Source organism: Podarcis gaigeae (genome assembly GCF_964106915.1).
Source record: "Podarcis gaigeae genome assembly, chromosome: 3".
NCBI classification, from domain to species: domain Eukaryota; kingdom Metazoa; phylum Chordata; class Lepidosauria; order Squamata; family Lacertidae; genus Podarcis; species Podarcis gaigeae.
Window position 1 is genome coordinate 2,851,956 of NC_139680.1, and position 20,151 is coordinate 2,872,106.

Sequence of the window (20,151 nt, forward strand, 5' to 3'; positions counted from 1 at the left end):
TCTGACTTCGTCATATGATCTCAGATGATCTTCATCCCCTCAAGTGACCTCCAAAGAGCATGTCTGTCAATCATCTGACAGCTTTTAAGATTTAAAGTACCAGTAAACCAACAAATGTAAGCATTAAAAGTTTCTCTGGGGGAGAGAGCCAATACATGGTGGCACTACTTTCACCAACTGTGACTGATCACGCTGTCTTAATTTTGAAAAACAGTAGATTATATATTTTCAGAGCATGTATCCACATGTGAAAAGTGATATGAATTCTGGCAGCTAGAGGGTTATTGCAAACATTCTTTCGTTAACCTGATAGCTTGACTTCTGCGTGCTTCCTACAAGGTTGGTTTCTGAATGTCATTGGCAGCTGATTCTACACAGAGAGGACTACGTGAACCTTCGGAGATAGGATTTAGAAGTGGAAAGAGAAGCATGTGAGTGAAATGTGAAAGAGTACTCACTTGACAGAATATGTTTTGGCTTTATATTCGTCACTCAGTCATTATGAGTAGATCTTTCATGTGCTGTTTTATTTTTAGACAGTGTTGTGAAACTATTTGAGTGCTGTTGTAAAGAAACCCAGTACTAAGTCTACAGGTTTGTAAAGCCTGCTGAACTACAACAGGGTATATAACTCCTTGTGGAGTGTTCTATTATCATCCGGTGAATTCTGGCCTTAACTCCCCTTCCTGCATTCTGTAGCCCCAATAAAAATTGCCCTTGTGTAATTGCCACCATATATAGTTACCCTCAGGTATCTGAGGGCAATCTTGGGCAATAATTGTAACCTGTCTCACAGAATTGTGAATCTAATGGAGTTGAGAAAGTGTTGTTACTCTGAACCTCCAGGATGGACATGATAGATATACAGTCAAACCTCAGTTGTTGAACGTAATCTGTTCTGGAAGCCCGTTCAGCTTCCAAAATGTTTGACAACTGAGGCGCGGCTTCCAGTTGGTTGCAAGAACTTCCTGCACTTAAGCGGAAGCCGCGTCAGATGTTCGGTTTCCGAAAAATGTTCAAAAACCAGAGCATTTACTTCTGGGTTTTCAGCGTTCGGGAGCTAAAACGTTTTTCAGTTTCTCAGCCGTTCAGGAGCCGAGGTTTGACTGCATTTTATATTTTGTATTTATTTACATTTTTATTCCACACTTCTTCCTAGTTCCCAAGGGTAACATAGAATAATAGAATCATAGCGTTGGAAGGGACCCCAGGGGTCATCTAGTCCAACCCTTCAGTTCAGGAATCACAGCTAAAGCATCCATGACAGATGGCCTTCCAAGCTCTGTTTAAAAACCTCAGAGGAAGGTGAGTCCACCACCTCTCATGGGAGTCTGTTCTACTTTAGCTGGCCTGACGTTCCCCCTGCAACTGTTGGCTACTCATGTATACACCACCTTTGTGATTTCTCCTGTCTTCCATTTCTTATACATGCTCTTCTTAACTCTCAGCTCCTTATGCAGCCACACCTGTTTCCTTAGATGCCTCCCACTTTTCTTTCTTGTTGGTATAGTCTGGATTTGGGTCTTCAATATTTCTCCTTTTAGAAACTCCCACCCAGAGCCGGCTTTCCTATTGAGTTTATTGGCGCCTTGTGCCAGGGCGCCGTCTTCTCAGGGGTGCCCCAGCGAGTGGGGGAGCTGTGTGGCTTTGCTGGTGGCCTCCCCTTTCCCTGCATGCCTGCCAGCTGTGCCCCACCAACCATATGGCTGGCAGGCGTGCAGCTTCCTTCCCAAGCCTCCGCAGGAGAAGAGCGATCCCTGCAGAAGCTTGGGAAAAGGTCAACAACTCTGGGAAATGGAGGGGGGGCCGCCACCGGAGGGATCTTTGCACCACGGCCCTGCTCCCATCCTTCTTGGACTCCCTTCTCACTGAGTATTTCCGACCACAGGATCACACCCTGTAGCTCCTTCAGCTTTTTGAAATCGGCCTTCTTAAAGTTCAGAGTGCATGTCCAATTACATTTAGTTTTCCCTTGCCTTTGTATCCTAAAACCCAAGATTCTGACCACTTCTACTTCATCAGTCAGTTCCTGCCTACTGGTGAGGACCAGGTCCAAGATAGATAATCCCTTGTTGGTTCTTCCACCTTCTGGGCAATGAAACTGTCAGCAAGGCAATGGAGGAATTTGTCAGAGCTTTCACTCTTGGCAGAGTGCTGGCCACCCACCCTTGCCGCCCCTGCTGAAGCCTTGCTTACCAGGGTCACGTGGCTGCAGCTTCTTTTTAAACAATTATTTGGTTTGTATTTTTTTAAATTTGTTTGTTTTTAAACAAAAACAAATACAATAACCATTGAACATTTATCCTGCAGTACATATAATGCTGTTTGTTTTCTCCATTGACTCTGAGCATAAACGTAGACATTCAACATTCAAACATATTACTTAACATAATAACCTCTCCACTGAGAATATTGTGTGGTTGGTATAACAAACACTTGACTTTGGCCATTAGCATAGTTGAAGAAAGGAGTCCACGTTTCCAGGAAGGTGTCTCTATTCATTATGCCTTTAACTGCCCTCCAGTGTTTGGTAAGACACTTGGACTTCGTTGTATCCCAGATATTATTCTCCCATAGGTTCAGGGGTATTTTGGTCTGGTTCTTCCATTGTTGAGCTATTGCTAATTGTGCTGCAGTCAGTAATAAGGCCTACCAGTTCTCTGTGGTGCAGGGCGGAGCCTAAGTCTATGTCCAAAGATAGCAGAGCTAAGGCAAGATTTAGAGAAAGGTGTTGGCCTGCAATTGCAAATATAATGGAGAATGCTCTGTTCCAAAAGTTTTTAACATGGGGCATTCCCACCAAGATTTCCACAGCCCTTCCAACATAAAGGGGAAAGGGAGGAATTCATTTTTGCTAGCCTGACTGGTGTCCAGTGCCATCGGAGGATGACCTTGAGTGAGGCTTCCTGTAAGTGAGCAGACAGCCTCCTATTTGTGATCTTCAGTTGGGTGGCCTAAATGGCTGTGGCTTCTGCTTTCCAGCAAGATCTTACAACAGCCCTGTGAGAGTTCGTGAGGCCACCAGAGGCCTCCATGTGATTTTACAGGGCTCTCATGAGATCTCACCAGAACCCCAGTGCTGCTATAGCAGCGTCTGCTCACTTCTCCAGCGGGGCTGGAGGGTGCCCACAGAGGCACCTCTTAATTCTGCCTCCTGAAGTGGTGCCTCATGGATAGAATGGCCCTGACTGCATGCTTTATGTCTAGAATATCCCAGGTGTCTCCACAACACCTGATTGTACCTTTCCAAGGACTTTGTCCTTGTTCCTCCAAGAAACCCACTGGGCAACAGCTCACCCACCGGATTCTGCAGCCACTGTAGCCTCACCTGCTCTGTCATCAGAGAAGACAGCCAACAGTTTCCGCTAGCTGAGGCCTTTCTGCTAGATCTCAGCTTTCTCTTGCATTGAGCCTTGTGAATCCTGATCACCTCTGACTGCTGCCCAATTTGTGGCAGCATTGACTATGTGTATAATATTTCACTGGGTTTGGCCATTTTTCTCTACTTAGCAACAAGCACTCAAACTTACTTAAACCAATTAGGGAGCTAGAATTTACTTCCAATTTAGCCACAATTTGTCTATGGCTTTTCCCCCATGCAAAATAACTTGGACATCTTTAGTAAGTTGTGGGTCTTACCAACAAATCAGCAGGAGAGCATGATGTAGTGTTGTACACTGAATAATTTCCTTAACCTACTCAAAGTGCAAGCATCCTCTTATGCAAGGTATGCTGAGTCATATCAGGATGAAAAAAAATAACCTCTGTTGCAAGAAGGTATTCATTGCCAAGATAAACGCTGTGTTTGCCATGGCAAGCAAAGGTTTATTAAAAAGCAGTTTGTGCTAAATTAAATGAGATGTGCTGCCAATTTCTAAACCTTTACTACAAAATTGAAATACGGCTGTGGAAAGTTGCTACTACCATGACTGCATCCCTGCAGACTATTTTTTCCAATTTCCCACAGCTACCTTTCTATTTGATGGTGGGTGGGAAAAGCATATGAGGAAAGAAGTTAATGGAAATATGACCTGCAGGAAGGGATTATTAACCATTGCTCTGATCAGATTCATAGCCTTCTGTAGCTGCATTTTAGTGAAATAAAGCATAACTCTAGAGACTGTTCAATTTCATCTAGTTTGGCCCTTATTTTAAAATTTATCTAAATAAACTATAGTGTTTCAGCAGCACACAGCAAAAAGAGATGAAAGTTGATTGTGTCCTTTATTGATTTCTAGTTAGACTAATTTTGAAGCCTCTTCTTGGTGGAGTAACTGAGAGCAAAGCCATGACCCCATCATGACTGATCAAAACATTGCCTGCTTCTGTTGCTCATTGTCCACTAGGAAGGCTACTTCTGCATCTCCAAAAATGAGGTGGAGGGGAAGAGGCCAAAAGAGGACTTGTATTTGCATATATGCTAATTGGTATGGATAGATGCAAATATAGAAACAATTTTAATAGAAATACACCCCTCCATAGTGTTTGTATTTTATTTTAAATTGTATTGTTTAAATGTTTTGCTGTTCACTGCCATGAGCTTCTTTGAGACAAGGATACAAATCAAATGGCTAGACAACAAAAGCAAATGTGGCCCCCAAGCTGGAAAGGGGTTCCTTAAAGGTAAAGGTAAAGGTACCCTTGCCCGTATGGGCCAGTTGTGTCCGACTCTAGGGTTGTGCGCCCATCTCACTTAAGAGGCCGGGAGCCAGCTCTGTCTGGAGACACTTCTGGGTCATGTGGCCAGTGTGACGAAGCTGCTCTGGCGAGCCAGCACCAGCGCAGCACACGGAAACGCCGTTTACCTTCCCGCTAGAAAGCGGTACCTATTTATCTACTTGCACTCAAGAGTGCTTTCAAACTGCTAGGTGGGCAGGAGCTGGGACCGAAAGACGGGAGCTCACCCCGCCACAGGGATTCGAACCACCGACCATGCGATCGGCAAGCCCTAGTTACTGAGGTTTTACCCACAGCGCCACCCGCGTCCCCAAGGGGTTCCTTAGCCCTGTCCTAAATCATGATGTCCTAGCTAATGCATCCCTGATACCTTAAAGAAAACTGGAAGGAAATATAATCTATCATCTCTATTACTCTTAAGAAGCTACTGGTTTACATTTAATCCTGGAGCTGGGCATGTTTAGCCTGGAGAAGAGGAGGTTAAGGGGTGATATGATAGCCATGTTCAAATATATAAAAGGATGTCACATAGAGGAGGGAGAAAGGTTGTTTTCTGCTGCTCCAGAGAAGCGAACACGGAGCAATGGATCCAAACTACAAGAAAGAAGATTCCACCTAAACATTAGGAAGAACTTCCTGACAGTAAGAGCTGTTCGACAGTGGAATTTGCTGCCAAGGAGTGTAGTGGAGTCTCCTTCTTTGGAGGTCTTTAAGCAGAGGCTTGACAACCATATGTCAGGAGTGCTCTGATGGTGTTTCCTGCTTGGCAGGGGGTTGGACTCGATGGCCCTTGGGGTCTCTTCCAACTCTATGATTCTATGATTCTATGATTCTACATTTTCACTGTCATTTATAAACAAAAAACATCTTGCAGTGCGACCCAGGACACATTTACTTGGAGCAAGTGGCATTGAACTCAGTGGGACTTGCATTTGAGTAGACTACCAAAGAGGCAACTTAATTACAGATGAATTATAGTTGAATTTTAAAAATGTGAATTAGTAAGTGTTTCAAGAGAGAGAAATTGCGAGCATTTGATGAATGGAGCAACACATTCCTTCCCCCTCCAGCGTCCTGCCCTCTTTTCAAATTTGAACATCCTTCAAATTAGATGTTGCACTTCACCCATTTAATCTTAATGAGACCAAGGTAAAATATTGACTCATTGTTAATGTTTGAGCTAAGGCTGCTTATCTTCACACTTTGATCCTCAGACTGTGGCTTTTGCTCTCTTGGACATCTTCTTGTTTACTATCCGTGTGGCCTATATTTGCAATCCATCCTTTTGCCTTTGTACCAATGAAAGAAATGTTTGTCTTTTTTTCAGAGGCTTTTCTTCTTTTTCCAGTTAATGAAATTTTGTCCCTGTGACAGTTTGCCCATATGATCTCTAACTTAGCAAATTTTAAACAAACAATAAATTATATTAGTGATCTCCAGTGCTTTTCACCCCTTAATAAATGTTTAGGGGTACTCTCATTTTGACTCAATAAAAGCACCATTTTATAGTTCAAATCAGGAAAAATAAATACAGTAAATGGACAAAAGTACAAAGATTCACAAAATGTTTAGGAGTATGTGTACCCCTGCATCCCCCAGAAAAAAAGCACTGGGGATCTCAATATTCCTGGATTAAGTACATTCCTTGAGCTAGTGGTTCTCATCCCCGCCCTCCCCGGGCTCTGCCTCTTTGATTCCATAAGCCTCCCCCTGGTTTGCATGACCCACTAAGGAAGATAATAACACAGTAAAATACAAACAGTAACAATCACAGATTTGTTCAAAATCCCATTAATTAATTAAAACCAAGATAAGATAATAAAAGGGTTAGCCTCTGAAATTATTAGCAACATAATGTAAAAATCTCTTCCACAGAAAGCAAGGCCCAGAAAGCCTCGTAAAAATTGTTTCCACTTTGAATACTTCCATTTGTACCTTTCACAGACTATGTTAAACTTTGTGGATCCACCTCCTGGCCTCTTTTTATACCTTTGTTTTCTTTTGTTCAAATAGAATCAGCTTCCAATATTAGCATACCATACATTTGTGTACCAAATACTTTCAAGATCTAAGATTATAGAGCTAGGAAAGGACGGGTGCCAAGATTTCTATTGCCTTTTACATAAATGCATTAACAAAATTATAGTGGCCTAAACTGACAATGGAGCTTCTAATTTGCGATGTACTGTATTTTAAAACAACCTACTATCCCTATTATTTATTTCATTTTCTCCTAGTTGGGTCCTCACATTCCAGAAAAACACATTTGTGTTTGAATCCACCACCAAGATTATGAATTATTCAAATATATATTTATCCATTCAGCTTTAAGCAAATGATTGACAGCGTTGTTATCAGAGGAGAGCAAAAGAAGCTATCAACATGTATATTTGAGTCTGTTTTATTATATGTTGATGAAAAATGACCACCATCTACTTCTATATCAGGATTTCTACATTAGTATTATTGAATATTTAAGAAGAAATTAAAATCAGGTAAAAGGTAAAGGTAAATTAAAGGTAAGTTAATTAATTTAAATAAGTGTCAAGAGAATAATTAGAGAACAAAAAAAGGGAGACAAATGGTGGGAAGGAAATGTCCTATCTTTCTAAAGGGGCTATGGACTGGAGGCATGTCCACAAATTTGTTCCTAAATTATGGAGACAAAGACCCATGTTTTGTGCAGGGATTGAACTGCACAATGCTTATACGTAGCTGAAAATTAAAGCTTTAAATTCTGAAAATCTAAACTTTCTCTAGTACTTTTGGAATGAGAGGTTTTAAAAGGTGCTTTGGGGCTGTTTGTGTAGTGATATAGCATGGTATAAAATAGGCTTTTAGCAAGGAAACATCTTTCACAAACACAAAGGCCTCTTGGCATCTATCCCACTGAGGCAAGAGAGGTAGTGATATAGCCTTTGGGGCTGGTCTCCTAAAACAAGTATGTAGAGCCCTTGCCTATCATGAAGGGTACTCCATACGCTAAAGGTGCTATGGGTCTGCCAAATAAACCTGCCCCAAATGTGGAAGTGGAAAGCCTACACCTGTAGACCTCAATTTATCTAGGCTTCTGTGCATTCTGGAACTCTGCAATCACTGGGAAGTCTGTGTGTACAAAGGGTTGCACAGCTGCCCCACTGCGTATACCCCTGCTCAATGGATGGACATTATTGATGAGGCTACTCAATGTGCATCACATAGGTAGGGCCAGTAGCTGAGCCCCCTCTAAGTGTGGAACCCCCTTCACAAAAGTATCACACCAAAGTTTAGCATTTTAGCCACCACTACTTGCAAGGAATAGGCAAGAGAGCTGCCATGAGAGAAGGTGGAGGGGCAGTGCAGAGCCATCTTCACACCCCTTTACAGGTGAGGCTTGACATTGTCCTGTCTCCCCTCTGCTTCTGAAAGGTTCATTGACCTAAACAGAGAACAACTATTTTCTCTTAGCACACAGTAGCAGGCTGCATGCAATGTACGAGGATCTCAGCATGATCACCTATGGAACAAATTATTTGCATTGGGCTGGAGGCCCTGGAAGGTAGAGTAGCTTTAGAAGGCAGGGGACAGAGTTCAAAAAGTCAGAAAAATTGGCTTTGAATGTCAGCTGTTCAGAGTTCTTGCCTGTCACCACGTGGACCATTCGTGTTGTTGTAAATAAAAATATGCCCTTTTCCCTTATGGGGTATCCAAGAGCCCATATAGAGTCCTTACATAGGTTCCCTATTGGTAGGAGAAAATAACAGAGGCCAACCAGAGAATATTGAGAAGCAAAGCAGCTAGTAAGCTTGATCTTTATTGATCTGTTGCAACAGGGTGCTCCCCTCACACGCAGGAGAGGAAGAGGACCCCCAAAATTGCTGTGCAAGGGCTTATAAAGACTTTTGAAATTCCCATTCTGTAGATCAAGACCACCCCCAGAAACATTATGCATACATCACAGAAGGGGTGTAACCTAAGACCACCCCTCAGATACATCCCACCTACATCACAGAAATTTAAATGTTGTTTTTCTCTTGTCCTTGTTTATCTCCTGTCTGGCAGGTTACTTGATTGGATTTCCTGGGGAGCCTGGCCATTCTTTTGTAGTGGTAAAATACTTATTTCCTGGGCCAGGTCACAGGCTCACACCTTGTATCTTAAATGTGTCCTTAAGACAGGATTTGTGAGGAAAGAGACAATGGGGAGACTTTTCCATTTTGACCATGCAGAGAAACATTTGCTCAGTTTAGGAATCAAAATGGTTCCAGGTTGGCTTTCCTGTGCTGATCTATGTACATGTGGTTATGAACGTTGCCATATATCTAAAACCATAAAATTCCTATCACATTATCCCCCCTTTGGGGCTAGAATTTTTCTTAAAAATTTTTGCCCCACAAATAATAACATCGTATGTTGTAAATGGATGCCTTTGTATAAATATATCATATAAAAATAACATATGTTGCATTCTGTTACTAAATTACTTGTGGCATTCTAGCTCTTGGGAGAAACATTTTCTCAATAGTGGCTATGCTTTACATTTAGCAGGAAGGTCCACTACTGACTGAAAAATGCAGTTGGTGTTTTGTCCTTCACCATTTTTGTGTGTTTCTCAGGTGTCAAGCTAGCTCTTCTGTGGTCTCACACCGGCATAGTGCTACAGCAACACATCCTGTCTGTTGAATCCCCTCGGGGCTTTCATTTAACCATGTCGCCTGGCACTCACCATAGCTGCCACAGGTTTGGACATATCATGAGAGAGATGTCTTTGCCTTGGCCTTTCTATGGGATTTTATTTTATTGGCGTTGGTCTTGCACTCATGGGAAGTTGCTCACTTGCACTTGAAGGACCAAAAAGCTAATTGCAGCCTGGATACACTTGCCCAATTCAAACTGAGTCCAATTTGAATTTGTATTGCCTCATGGTTCTCAACTCTTCAAACCAATCTTGTTAAAAGAAAACCATTCTTAAAAAGGGCACTTGTCCAAATAAGTCAATTTAACTCTATAAGGGATCATTCCTGCTAAACCAAAGCATATACACCTTCATGTATCTTAGAAGCTTCTCCTTGGTAAAGCGAGTTTTAGCACATTTTAAAATGGGTAGGGAAGGTTGGCATAGTGCCAGGTGGGACAATCTAAACCTTGGACTATACAATAGCCTGGTCTATTAGAACGCATAAAATGTATGAGAATCCTCCACTGGGGTGTAAGGAATAAGACATTAAACATAAAAACAATTACACACAAAAATAGCCCCCCCCCTTTGTGGAAATAACATACTGTCAGACACATTTCAACATTCCTACGTAATAATACATAATACAAAAAAAACTAATTAAATATCAGTTGCATATCTTGAGACAATTGTGATCTTCTCAATCCTGGAGCACAGTTTTTAAGGTTCAAAAGTGGCAAAATGTCCTTGCAATTCAACTCCTCCCCCCTTTGTCAGCCCCACTCCTCCGTCAGTCTATATACTTTGAAAGAGATAGCTGTGGGCATTTTGAAAACTGTTGTTGCAGGTCTTGTGATGGCGAAGAACTGAGTTGAGGGGTTGTTGCTGCTTTTTCATCATTGCACATCTGTAGAAGTGATATCCTGTAAGGGGGCAGGGTTTTGGGGGGACTTAAAAGACAAAAGGAAGGATCAAAAGCCCCCTCCCCAAGTAACTCTCCTTGAGTTATTAGCTGCAAATAATAAAATCTTAGCATGTTAAGCATTTTACTCAATTTAATATTATCACATTTTCATATAATTACTGTTATTATCTGCTAAGTTTGTTTGTTTTCCTTCACTTAGTTTTTGTTGTTTTTTTTATGTTATTAAATAAAAATTACTCCACATATATAGAAAGAGAACTGTAAAAAATACAACAAAAGTTAAAAAATAAAAAAGAAAGCAAAAAAATTAGATTACCAGTCAGATGAAAACAGATTTTGACCCAAAGACATCAGATTTAGAAAAGAATTATTATTAAATAATACAAAGATATTATCAAAACCACAGATTACTACTGGACTGAAAAAATGGGAAAACAATGGGGAAAATAACTTAAAATTCACCATGTGCTATCTGATAAAAGAACTTCATGAAACTGACTTTCAACATGTGATGAACATGTCCCCAAAGTAAAACACACACACACACACACACACACACAAAATGACCTATGAGGAACCAAAAATAAATAAATGCTAAGACACACAATTTTTAAAGAAACCTGAAGTAACCTGAAGTAATCTGTTTTTGGCATTCTAACAACCCAATGAAAAACTGATTAATAAATGAAAAACAGATTATTTGTAACCTAAAAAATGTCAAAGCCACAAAGAGATAGAGGGAAATCAACTAATATAGCAGGGATTCAGACTTGTTTTGCTGAACAGAAAGAGAGTGACTGTTTGGCTTTAAGGGAAGAAAGACAAAAAGAAATACAAATGCAATTACTTTTTATAGAGTATTTAAATCACTGTTTGCATCCCCTCATTATCATTTGTGCTGTGGGAGAAAAGAAGGGACAAACACTTTGTTAATGGGGTTCACATATCCTGTTAAAAGGGAAAATTATTTCATGTGAGAAGTCAGTCAGGAAATGCTGTTCCTAAAATGCATAGGCACACACACACACACACAAAAAAAACTGTTATAAAATTTAAATCCCATTGGGGTGGCAAACTACTCAAGAGAGGAACTCACAGTGGGAGTGCTTTGATATTTACCTGTGAAAAGAATTTGGCATGTTAGATTTGAAACTTGACAACCTCTTGATTAAGTAGCCCTTGGAGCAAAAGACACATTAAGGGTGATTTCCCTCAATGGTTCCAGGTTTTACATAAGGAAATTTGGATAGGTTTCTCCCTGCAAGCACACACTCTGCAAACCTCTCCCCCCTTCCCCCCCTCTTTTTTTAAAGCTGATCTAGCCTCTGTGCATGTGCAGAGTTCATGTCTCAGCAAACCTTTTATACTATTGAAAATGTTCCATCTTTTGGCTGAATTAGAATTTGAATAAGGGAAGGGAAGGGTAAGGAGTAGATTTTAAAAATAGGGTTAGATTTTAAAACAAAAAAGAGAAACTCAGCAATTGAAGTATTCACCAAAGCTAACAACTGCAGCCCAAGCAAAGGGACAATTGCTTCTTTTATGTACAGGAAAGGGCTAATATCCCTCTGGCCATTCGCGGAACAATCTGCCACGCCCTTATATATGGGAAAAAATGGCCAGAGAGTCAGACTTCATAAGACTTTTAACATTCTGTCATTTCAGCCTTACCATTTGCAGACAAAATTTTCCTGCCCTTTATTTACAGGATTGGTCAAGGCTACTCTACTTGATTATATGAATTTGTATGTGCTTAAACTTTGAGTCTGATTTTTGTAAATAATAGACAAAATGATAAACACTGTAATCACTTAAATGCCTGATATCACCAGTTCTGCTTCAAAACATCACGGCCTTTACCTCTCACCTTTTTTAAAAAAAACCAAAGAGCAAATCTGGGCTAAATTTCAACTCATCAGCCACAAATTTGTTGAAAGGGAAAGTTGAAAGGGACCTGGGGTCATCTAGTCCAACCCTAAAATACAGGGTTCATAGCAAGATTTGTACTACCAGAAACACGCACATACTTATGTACACAGACACAACTGGGGAAGAGACCACAAGCCATGTGCCTATCAACTTTATACAGAACCCTTTTAGTAGATCTTGAGATAGTTTGAGTGAGAGAAATGATCTTTAAAGGAAGATTGAAGTGAACATTTTTTCCTAGGATAGGGAGAGGATTTCTTATAAAGCATAGTTAAAACAGCCATAGATTTGATTTAAAAGGAATACAAAAGTGACAATTTTTCCTGAACTTGCAGAGGAATAGTAAACCTAATCTATGCCCCCCTTCCCTTTTGCAGTTTCCTTTAAAGGAAGCTTACTCGGGAGTAAATTTACCTGGCACAGAAAAAGAAGAAAAAAACCCCCTGAAAGAGACAGAATGAAACAGGGGGGGGGCATTTTCTAAGAAAAGAGGCCAAGAAGTCTTATAGAGACTGATATCAGGAGCCTTACAATAACTCTTCTGTCCAACCAAATCAAAGTTAAAACTGGACTCAGATATTTTTCTTAGAAGGAAGACCATACTTTCATAGGCATATGCTTAATGAAGTACATACAAGGAGGAAGACTCTTTTGAGCCTCTCTCAAATAACAAACATTTATATCTATCTATCTATCTATCTATCTATCTATCTATCTATCTAATAATCTATCTATATATAAAACATAACAAATAACAAACACTACATTCTCATTTTCGTCTTGTTTAAGATTGATAAGGCCCAACATGGCTTTCTTAGATTTAAAATTTTGGAGCAAGCTTGCATTTTTATTTTAGATGGCACATTTAAGATAAGCAGCTGCTGGATGTTACCTAAGTACAATTTAAACACTGGAAAAATGTTTCTTAAACACAAATTGAAGGGGACTGTCAGAGTCCAGGCGGGAAGTAAGCACCAACTGGGCTTCTTTCCCATCAGGAGTCTGCGGGTTCATTTCTTTTGATTGAGGTGCACCCATTTTAAGAATTTTAATAGCGCTAGCTTTTACTTTTATACTGCAGCCGGGGTTTTATCCCCACTTTTCAGGAAACACAATAAATAACCCACAGTAGTCTCAATTTGGACAACTCCGAGAATTAGTACTGTGACACACCGCCGTTCGTCTGGCCTGACTTACTAGGCTGGTACAGCTGTTGGCCTTTCCTGGCTACTAAGCTAACAGTGCGGTCAGCGATCTCAAACCCCCCCTTTGGTCATTTCTCAGCCAGGGAGCCCACAGCAACCTCCTGCCTCTTACAATCTAACCTGAGAGTTCCCTACTGGACGCTTGCGTAGCGCACTGCCAGATTGGGACTCAGAAATGACAAAGAAGGAAAGGAATCAGGTGCCCTTGCTTTCTCTGCTCACAGGTCATCTCTAACAAAGATCGCCATGGCAGAGGTGCGGCTGCACCTGGGAGTTATAGTTTTCAGTACAGAAGAAAAAGCATGACCTTTTTTCTGGGCAAAACTCCGAAGGAATAGGTCAGCATATAGACTGTAGAAGGGAAATGAAAGAAGTCACACACAACTTTTGCCTGGGCATACTCCGAAGGGCTAGGGCTGGTGTTGAAATCAAGGGGACAGAAAGGAGGAGAAGACAATTTTTAGATGAGGAAAAAAATAGAAAGTTTAGATTTGAAAGGAAAAGGAAGAGTTAAAGAATTTTGGTTGCTGTGGTTTAGAGAACCCAACCCACTACCCGTGTTTCCTACTTAATACTCACTTCCGCATGCGCTGTTCCTGGTGATCCCACGATCTCTTGACTGGTTGTTTAAGGCCGGCCTGATCAAGCGTTGCTTCCTCTGGTTAGCCCCGCTGAACCTCCAGTTATTTCCAGACCCTGGGATCGATGGAAGACTGGCTATTCCTCCTGGCAAACTGCCTGGTGCGCGCTGGATAACCAGTCCTTCCTCGCTTCCAGAATCTGGGTAACCAAAAGTCCCTTCGTGCGTGGTCGCCATCTGTTGTAAATAAAAATATGCCCTTTTCCCTTATGGGGTATCCAAGAGCCCATATAGAGTCCTTACATAGGTTCCCTATTGGTAGGATAAAATAACAGAGGCCAACCAGAGAATATTGAGAAGCAAAGCAGCTAGTAAGCTTGATCTTTATTGATCTGTTGCAACAGGGTGCTCCCCTCACACGCAGGAGAGGAAGAGGACCCCCAAAATTGCTGTGCAAGGGCTTATAAAGACTTTTGAAATTCCCATTCTGTAGATCAAGACCACCCCCAGAAACATTATGCATACATCACAGAAGGGGTGTAACCTAAGACCACCCCTCAGATACATCCCACCTACATCACAGAAATTTAAATGTTGTTTTTCTCTTGTCCTTGTTTATCTCCTGTCTGGCAGGTTACTTGATTGGATTTCCTGGGGAGCCTGGCCATTCTTTTGTAGTGGTAAAATACTTATTTCCTGGGCCAGGTCACAGGCTCACACCTTGTATCTTAAATGTGTCCTTAAGACAGGATTTGTGAGGAAAGAGACAATGGGGAGACTTTTCCATTTTGACCATGCAGAGAAACATTTGCTCAGTTTAGGAATCAAAATGGTTCCAGGTTGGCTTTCCTGTGCTGATCTATGTACATGTGGTTATGAACGTTGCCATATATCTAAAACCATAAAATTCCTATCACAGTGTCCCACTGAAGACTTGTGATAAGCAATGAATAATCTGGAACTGTGCATTATGTAAAAGCAGCCTGCTGAAGGAGGCCAATCTGCTGTATGCTTTGGTCTGGCTATGCCTGCTCCTCAGCCCATATAGGCATTGAAGCATAAAACGCTCTGGATATTTTTAGAGCTCGCTTTGCATAAAATAGAGAGTTTTGAGCACAAACTGTATTTTACTATGGAGTCCTAGGCACAAAATGCAACCTATTTTTATATAATCTGAGAAATCCACCCAAAGAGAGAAAGGGATTCTCCCAATTTGATTAAGGTAGCTAGACAAACCTGGTTAATTCTCACACAGTGATACTGTATATGCAAAAGGGAGAGTATAAAATGTTTATATAACCTTTCCTTCAGAGAACTTAAATAATTAAATTTACAGTAATTCATTACATCACAACAACCCTTGTTTGTACTGATTTTGCCCTTGATCTCTGTCCTTAGATACCACCAACCATGTTATCCTCCTGGATGAGGCCACTGCATTACATGGCTGAGTTCAGACAGTAGTATCGGGAGAATGATTTTCAGCTTCTTGGCAGTTAGTACCACAGAGAACTATTTAATTCCCAATGCTGTTTAATATCAATAGGGAGACCTGAGACTAGTCATTAGGCGATTGGGGCAAGGTGCCATCAATATGCTGGTGACAATATGCTCCCTGCAAGGCCCTTTCCACCTGGGGGCAGGCTCACCCTGCCCTTTCTCAGCGACTCCTGGGAGACCAGAGGGACACTTACCAGCTGTGGGTGCTGAAGAGCCCACACTCACTGGAACAACTCTGGGGTTGGGGCAAATGTCAAAAATGTTTTTACATAAATGGTGGTTTTAAATTTTGGTTTATGGTTTGGTTTTTGTTCTGTTGGAGGTGGGATTAGCACTTAGTTGGGGCTGGGGATTAGTTTAATGTTTAATATAACTGTGATTTTTTAAAATTAGTTTCCATTGTTTTATATGGTTTGAATTTGGTTCTTAAGGGGAGAGGGTCAGGGGAAATGGCTGGGGCAGGTTCCACGGGGGGTGGGGGGGATGCACTGGGAGAGCTGATCTCAGTGAGAAGGAGTTATGCTAAGACCAGACCATGTCATTACCAAGGAGGCAGGTTTAGTCATTGTTTGAAGACTATCCCTTCCTCCGGGTGTGGTCTTGACTGGATGGATACTGGAATCAACAAGAGAGACCCACATGACCTGAAGGTGTTGCTGTGCAATGCCAGGTCAATGATTCATAAGACCACTGCCATCTATGAATTGATTGTGGATAGAGGACTTGACCTGGCATGCGTGACAGAGACTTGGTTGGATGAAGCAGATAGGCCTGTCCTTGCCGCTGCTTGTCCACCAGGTTTCTTGTATGCACAGCAACCCAGGTCATATTGGCGGGACGGGGGTTGCAGTGAATTTTTAGGATGTCCCTAGTTTATACCAGGCATCCTATTGGGAAGACCCAGTTCTCTGAGTGCATGTTCTGGAAGTTGGGCCATAAGGGCAGTACAAGATTCCTTTTGGTGTACCGACCTCCCTGCCCAAGCTGTTTCAGGTCATGGTGGATGTTCTCTTAGAGATACCTAGGGGATTTTAACATTCATGCCGACACGACCTTACAAGGGGCCGCTTGGGACTTTGTGGAAAGCATGGTCTCCAGGGGGCTGTCCCTGAGTAAGTTTGGCCCAACTCATAGTCACAGACATGCCTTAGACCTGGTGTTCACCTCTATTGGCATGGGTGATCTAACACTAAGTAAAAGCGAAACAAAAGAAGTGCCATGGTCAGATCACTTCCTGGTGCAACTGGACTTCTCCATGACCCTTCCCCTCTGCAGGGAGGTGGGACCAATTCGGATCTTTCATCCCCCCACCACTTAATGGATCTAAATGGTTTCCAGAGAGTGGTAGGGGATGTTTTATCCTATGTTGATGGCCTTTCAGCTGATTCCCGCTGGAATGCAGAGTTTTCCAGGGCTATCGACTGTCTGGCTCCGAAGTGCCCTCTCTAATTGCATGGTTCCCCAAGAGTTTAGGGCGATGAAACAATTGCTGAGACAGCTAGAGCGCTGGTGATGGAAAACTCATTCTGAATTGGACCGGACACAGGTTAGAGCTCAACGCTGAGCTTACCAAGTGGCGATGACGACGGCGGAGAGGACTTTCTTTACCGCCTCTATTGCATCTGCAGAAAATAGCAGGAGACTCTTTCAGGTGGTTTGCAATCTAATGGGACCACCTTTGCCATCGTGGCCTTGTAAAGACACCAATATCTCCCGCAATGATCTTGCAGTGTTTTTTGCAGCTAAAGTTGCTCAGATTCGGAAAGAGGTAGACTCCACCGTGGGAGCAGGGCCGGGGAGGAAGAGTGCTAGAGTCCTGTCTAGTCTTGTTACATGGGATAAATTCCAATCTGTTACCTCTGAGGATGTGGACAGACTGCTTGGACGAGTGAAGCCAACCACCTGTCTCCTTGCCCATCCTGGCTCATAAAAGCGAGCTGGGAAGGGCTGGGCAATATTTTTAATATTTTGTTGGAAGCTGCCCAGAGTAGCTGGGGAAAACCAGCCAGGTGGGCAGGGTATAATTAATAAATTATTATTATGACACTCAGTTCTATGTTAGTTTGTTTCTTAATCTCCCGCAACTGAGAGGCACTGTAGGTGATTCTTATGTCCAATAAATTGTACAACTGCCTGCTGTGGGCAGATTTGCATTTCTTCTGAAAGAGCAGATGCGCAGTCTGGGATGGGCTTCTGAATCCAGTATTGTCATTGAAGGCTCAGCTGGCCTTGGTGGCTAGATGCTGCTTTTATCAGCTTTGGCTGGTATGACATCTGCAGCCGTTCCTGGATAAGGATAGTTTGGCTACAACAGTCTAGACATCGTAAACTTCAAGACTGGATTACATCAGTGCATTCTATGTGGGGCTTCTTTCGTGGCTGATCTGGAAACTGCCAGTTAATAGAGAAGGCTCCAACCTGATTTTTGACAGGAGTAAGAGTCCTATTTGCACAATACACCTCTGTTCGAAAATCTCACTGCCTGCCAATTTGCTACTGGGCCAAGTTCAAGGTGTTACTCTAGGTAAATAAAGCCCTTATTTATGTAAGAGCCTTACCCATAAGGCACCCATTTGATAATTTCAGACGGCAGAACTGGCACTTTTACAAGTGCCACGTGAAGTCCATTCCACATTGCAAAGCGTCATTCCGTTAAGTGTGGCAGAATCTACTCTCTGAAACACCTCCCTACACACTTTCATTGTATTGTTTATGACACCTATGTAATAAAAAAGTTTTTTGGGCACAGCTACCTAGACTAGTAATATTATCTATATATTGATATATTTTTGATCTACTTTTCAAAATAATATCAGTAGTGTCTTACAAATATTTTATATTGTTTTATGTAAAGCACTTAAGAGATTTTGAGTAAACACTATATCTCATTAAATAATGAGTTGTGTTTTAAATATATAAATAACTTAATTCCGTGTTGGTCCATTGTTCTGTATTAAAAAATAATAAATTTATAGTTTTAATGATTTTTTGTACACTGCCTTGATGTTTTTTATGAGCGAGTGCTTTAGAAATATTCTCATTAATTAAATAAAAATGACAAGATCCTGCTGACAGATATATCTAGATACAGGTTTACATGCTTATCCACAGTTCATACAAATTAGGCTTCTATGTGGTTCTATCTAATTGAAAACAGGGGGGTTCCTGGTTGGGTGCATTAATATCCTGATCCTGTTGCATATTCTCTTCAGTTAAGCACTTGGAATCATTGACGTGACTAGCACTGGCATTTATGAAGACTGCCAGAGTGCAAAACACTGGTAATACTATTCGTAGAATGAAATAAAGTGCACTGACAAATATCATTCACCCACCATAACCAGCAAGGGATGCGTGACAAAAACATGGCACCCCACCAATAATTTTCAAATGCAGTTTCTTATTAACTGATTGGGAGAATGGTAACAAACTGAACTGGGGGATTTAAAAAATAGGCCCTATAGAGATGCATTTGCAGCATTATAATTTCTTATCCTGTCTGTTGGGTTCCTGGAACAGACAGACTCTACAGGAAAGTATGTATTTTTTCTACTTCATATTTCCAACTCTTTATTGCTTTTCATGAGTATCTACTCTTATAGCTCCATCTACAGGCTCAACTGAAAATTTTCATTTCCCAAGACCAATTGCAGGGAACTGATTCCACTTAAACAAGGAAATAGTTCAATTAAGCAATCACTAAGTTTCTGACTCAACTTTTTGTAACTGAATAAATATTGCCACTACACTGGGTGACACTACGGAACAGCCTTTTGTCCTTAATATTTTACTTAAGCTGTGTTCATACAGGTAGCCTGTTTGGAGAATCGAAAGGGTTATTAGGAAGAACAACCCTCCTTTCTTTTACATTCTATCCAGGGCAGAGCTGCAAAATGCTGCCACTCAGACAGGAGAAAAAGTAGACTTGTACTGGTGTGTCTCTTCCATCATTCTGCCTTGCTCCATTTCTTTCCTTCCCAAGAGTGTAACATATTCCAACATATTCCTCAACTGCCTCACTGACAATTTCATTTCACAGATGGTGGAAGAAGCAATGAGGGGGTCATCTATCTTGGACCTGGTCCTCACCAACAGGGAGAAACTACTGTATTTGACAAAGTGGAAGTGCTGGGAACCTTGGGAAGAAGTGATCGCGTCCTCTTGGGTTTCATTATACACAGGCAAGGGAGAGCTGAGTGTAGCCAGACATGCACTTTAGACTTTTAAAAAGCTGATTCCAAAAGCTGTGAGAACTACTGGGTGTAGTACTATGGCCAGAAATACTCAAAGAGAAGGGAGTCCAAGTGAACTACTGAAGGTACAAATGCAGACAATTCCAATAAGAAAAGTGGTAGGCATCGAAAGAAACCAGTGTGACAGCATTAGGAGCTTGCAGATGAGCTGAGATTTAAGAAGGCATGTATAAGAAATGAAGAAAGAGTAGCCAACAGTTGCAGGGAGAGGGTCAGGCAGGCCAAAGCTCCAAATGAACTCAGGGTTGCAAGAGAGGTTAAAAATAATAAAAGAGCTTTCTTTGGCTATATTTGAAGCAATAGGAAGAATAAGCAAGTAGTAGGTTCTCTGTGTGCAGAGTACAGAGAAATGCTATTATCTGTTTGAGCTTGCCATAGAGGTATTGTATATTCTGTGCATGGTTGTACCTTCAAACCACTCTAGT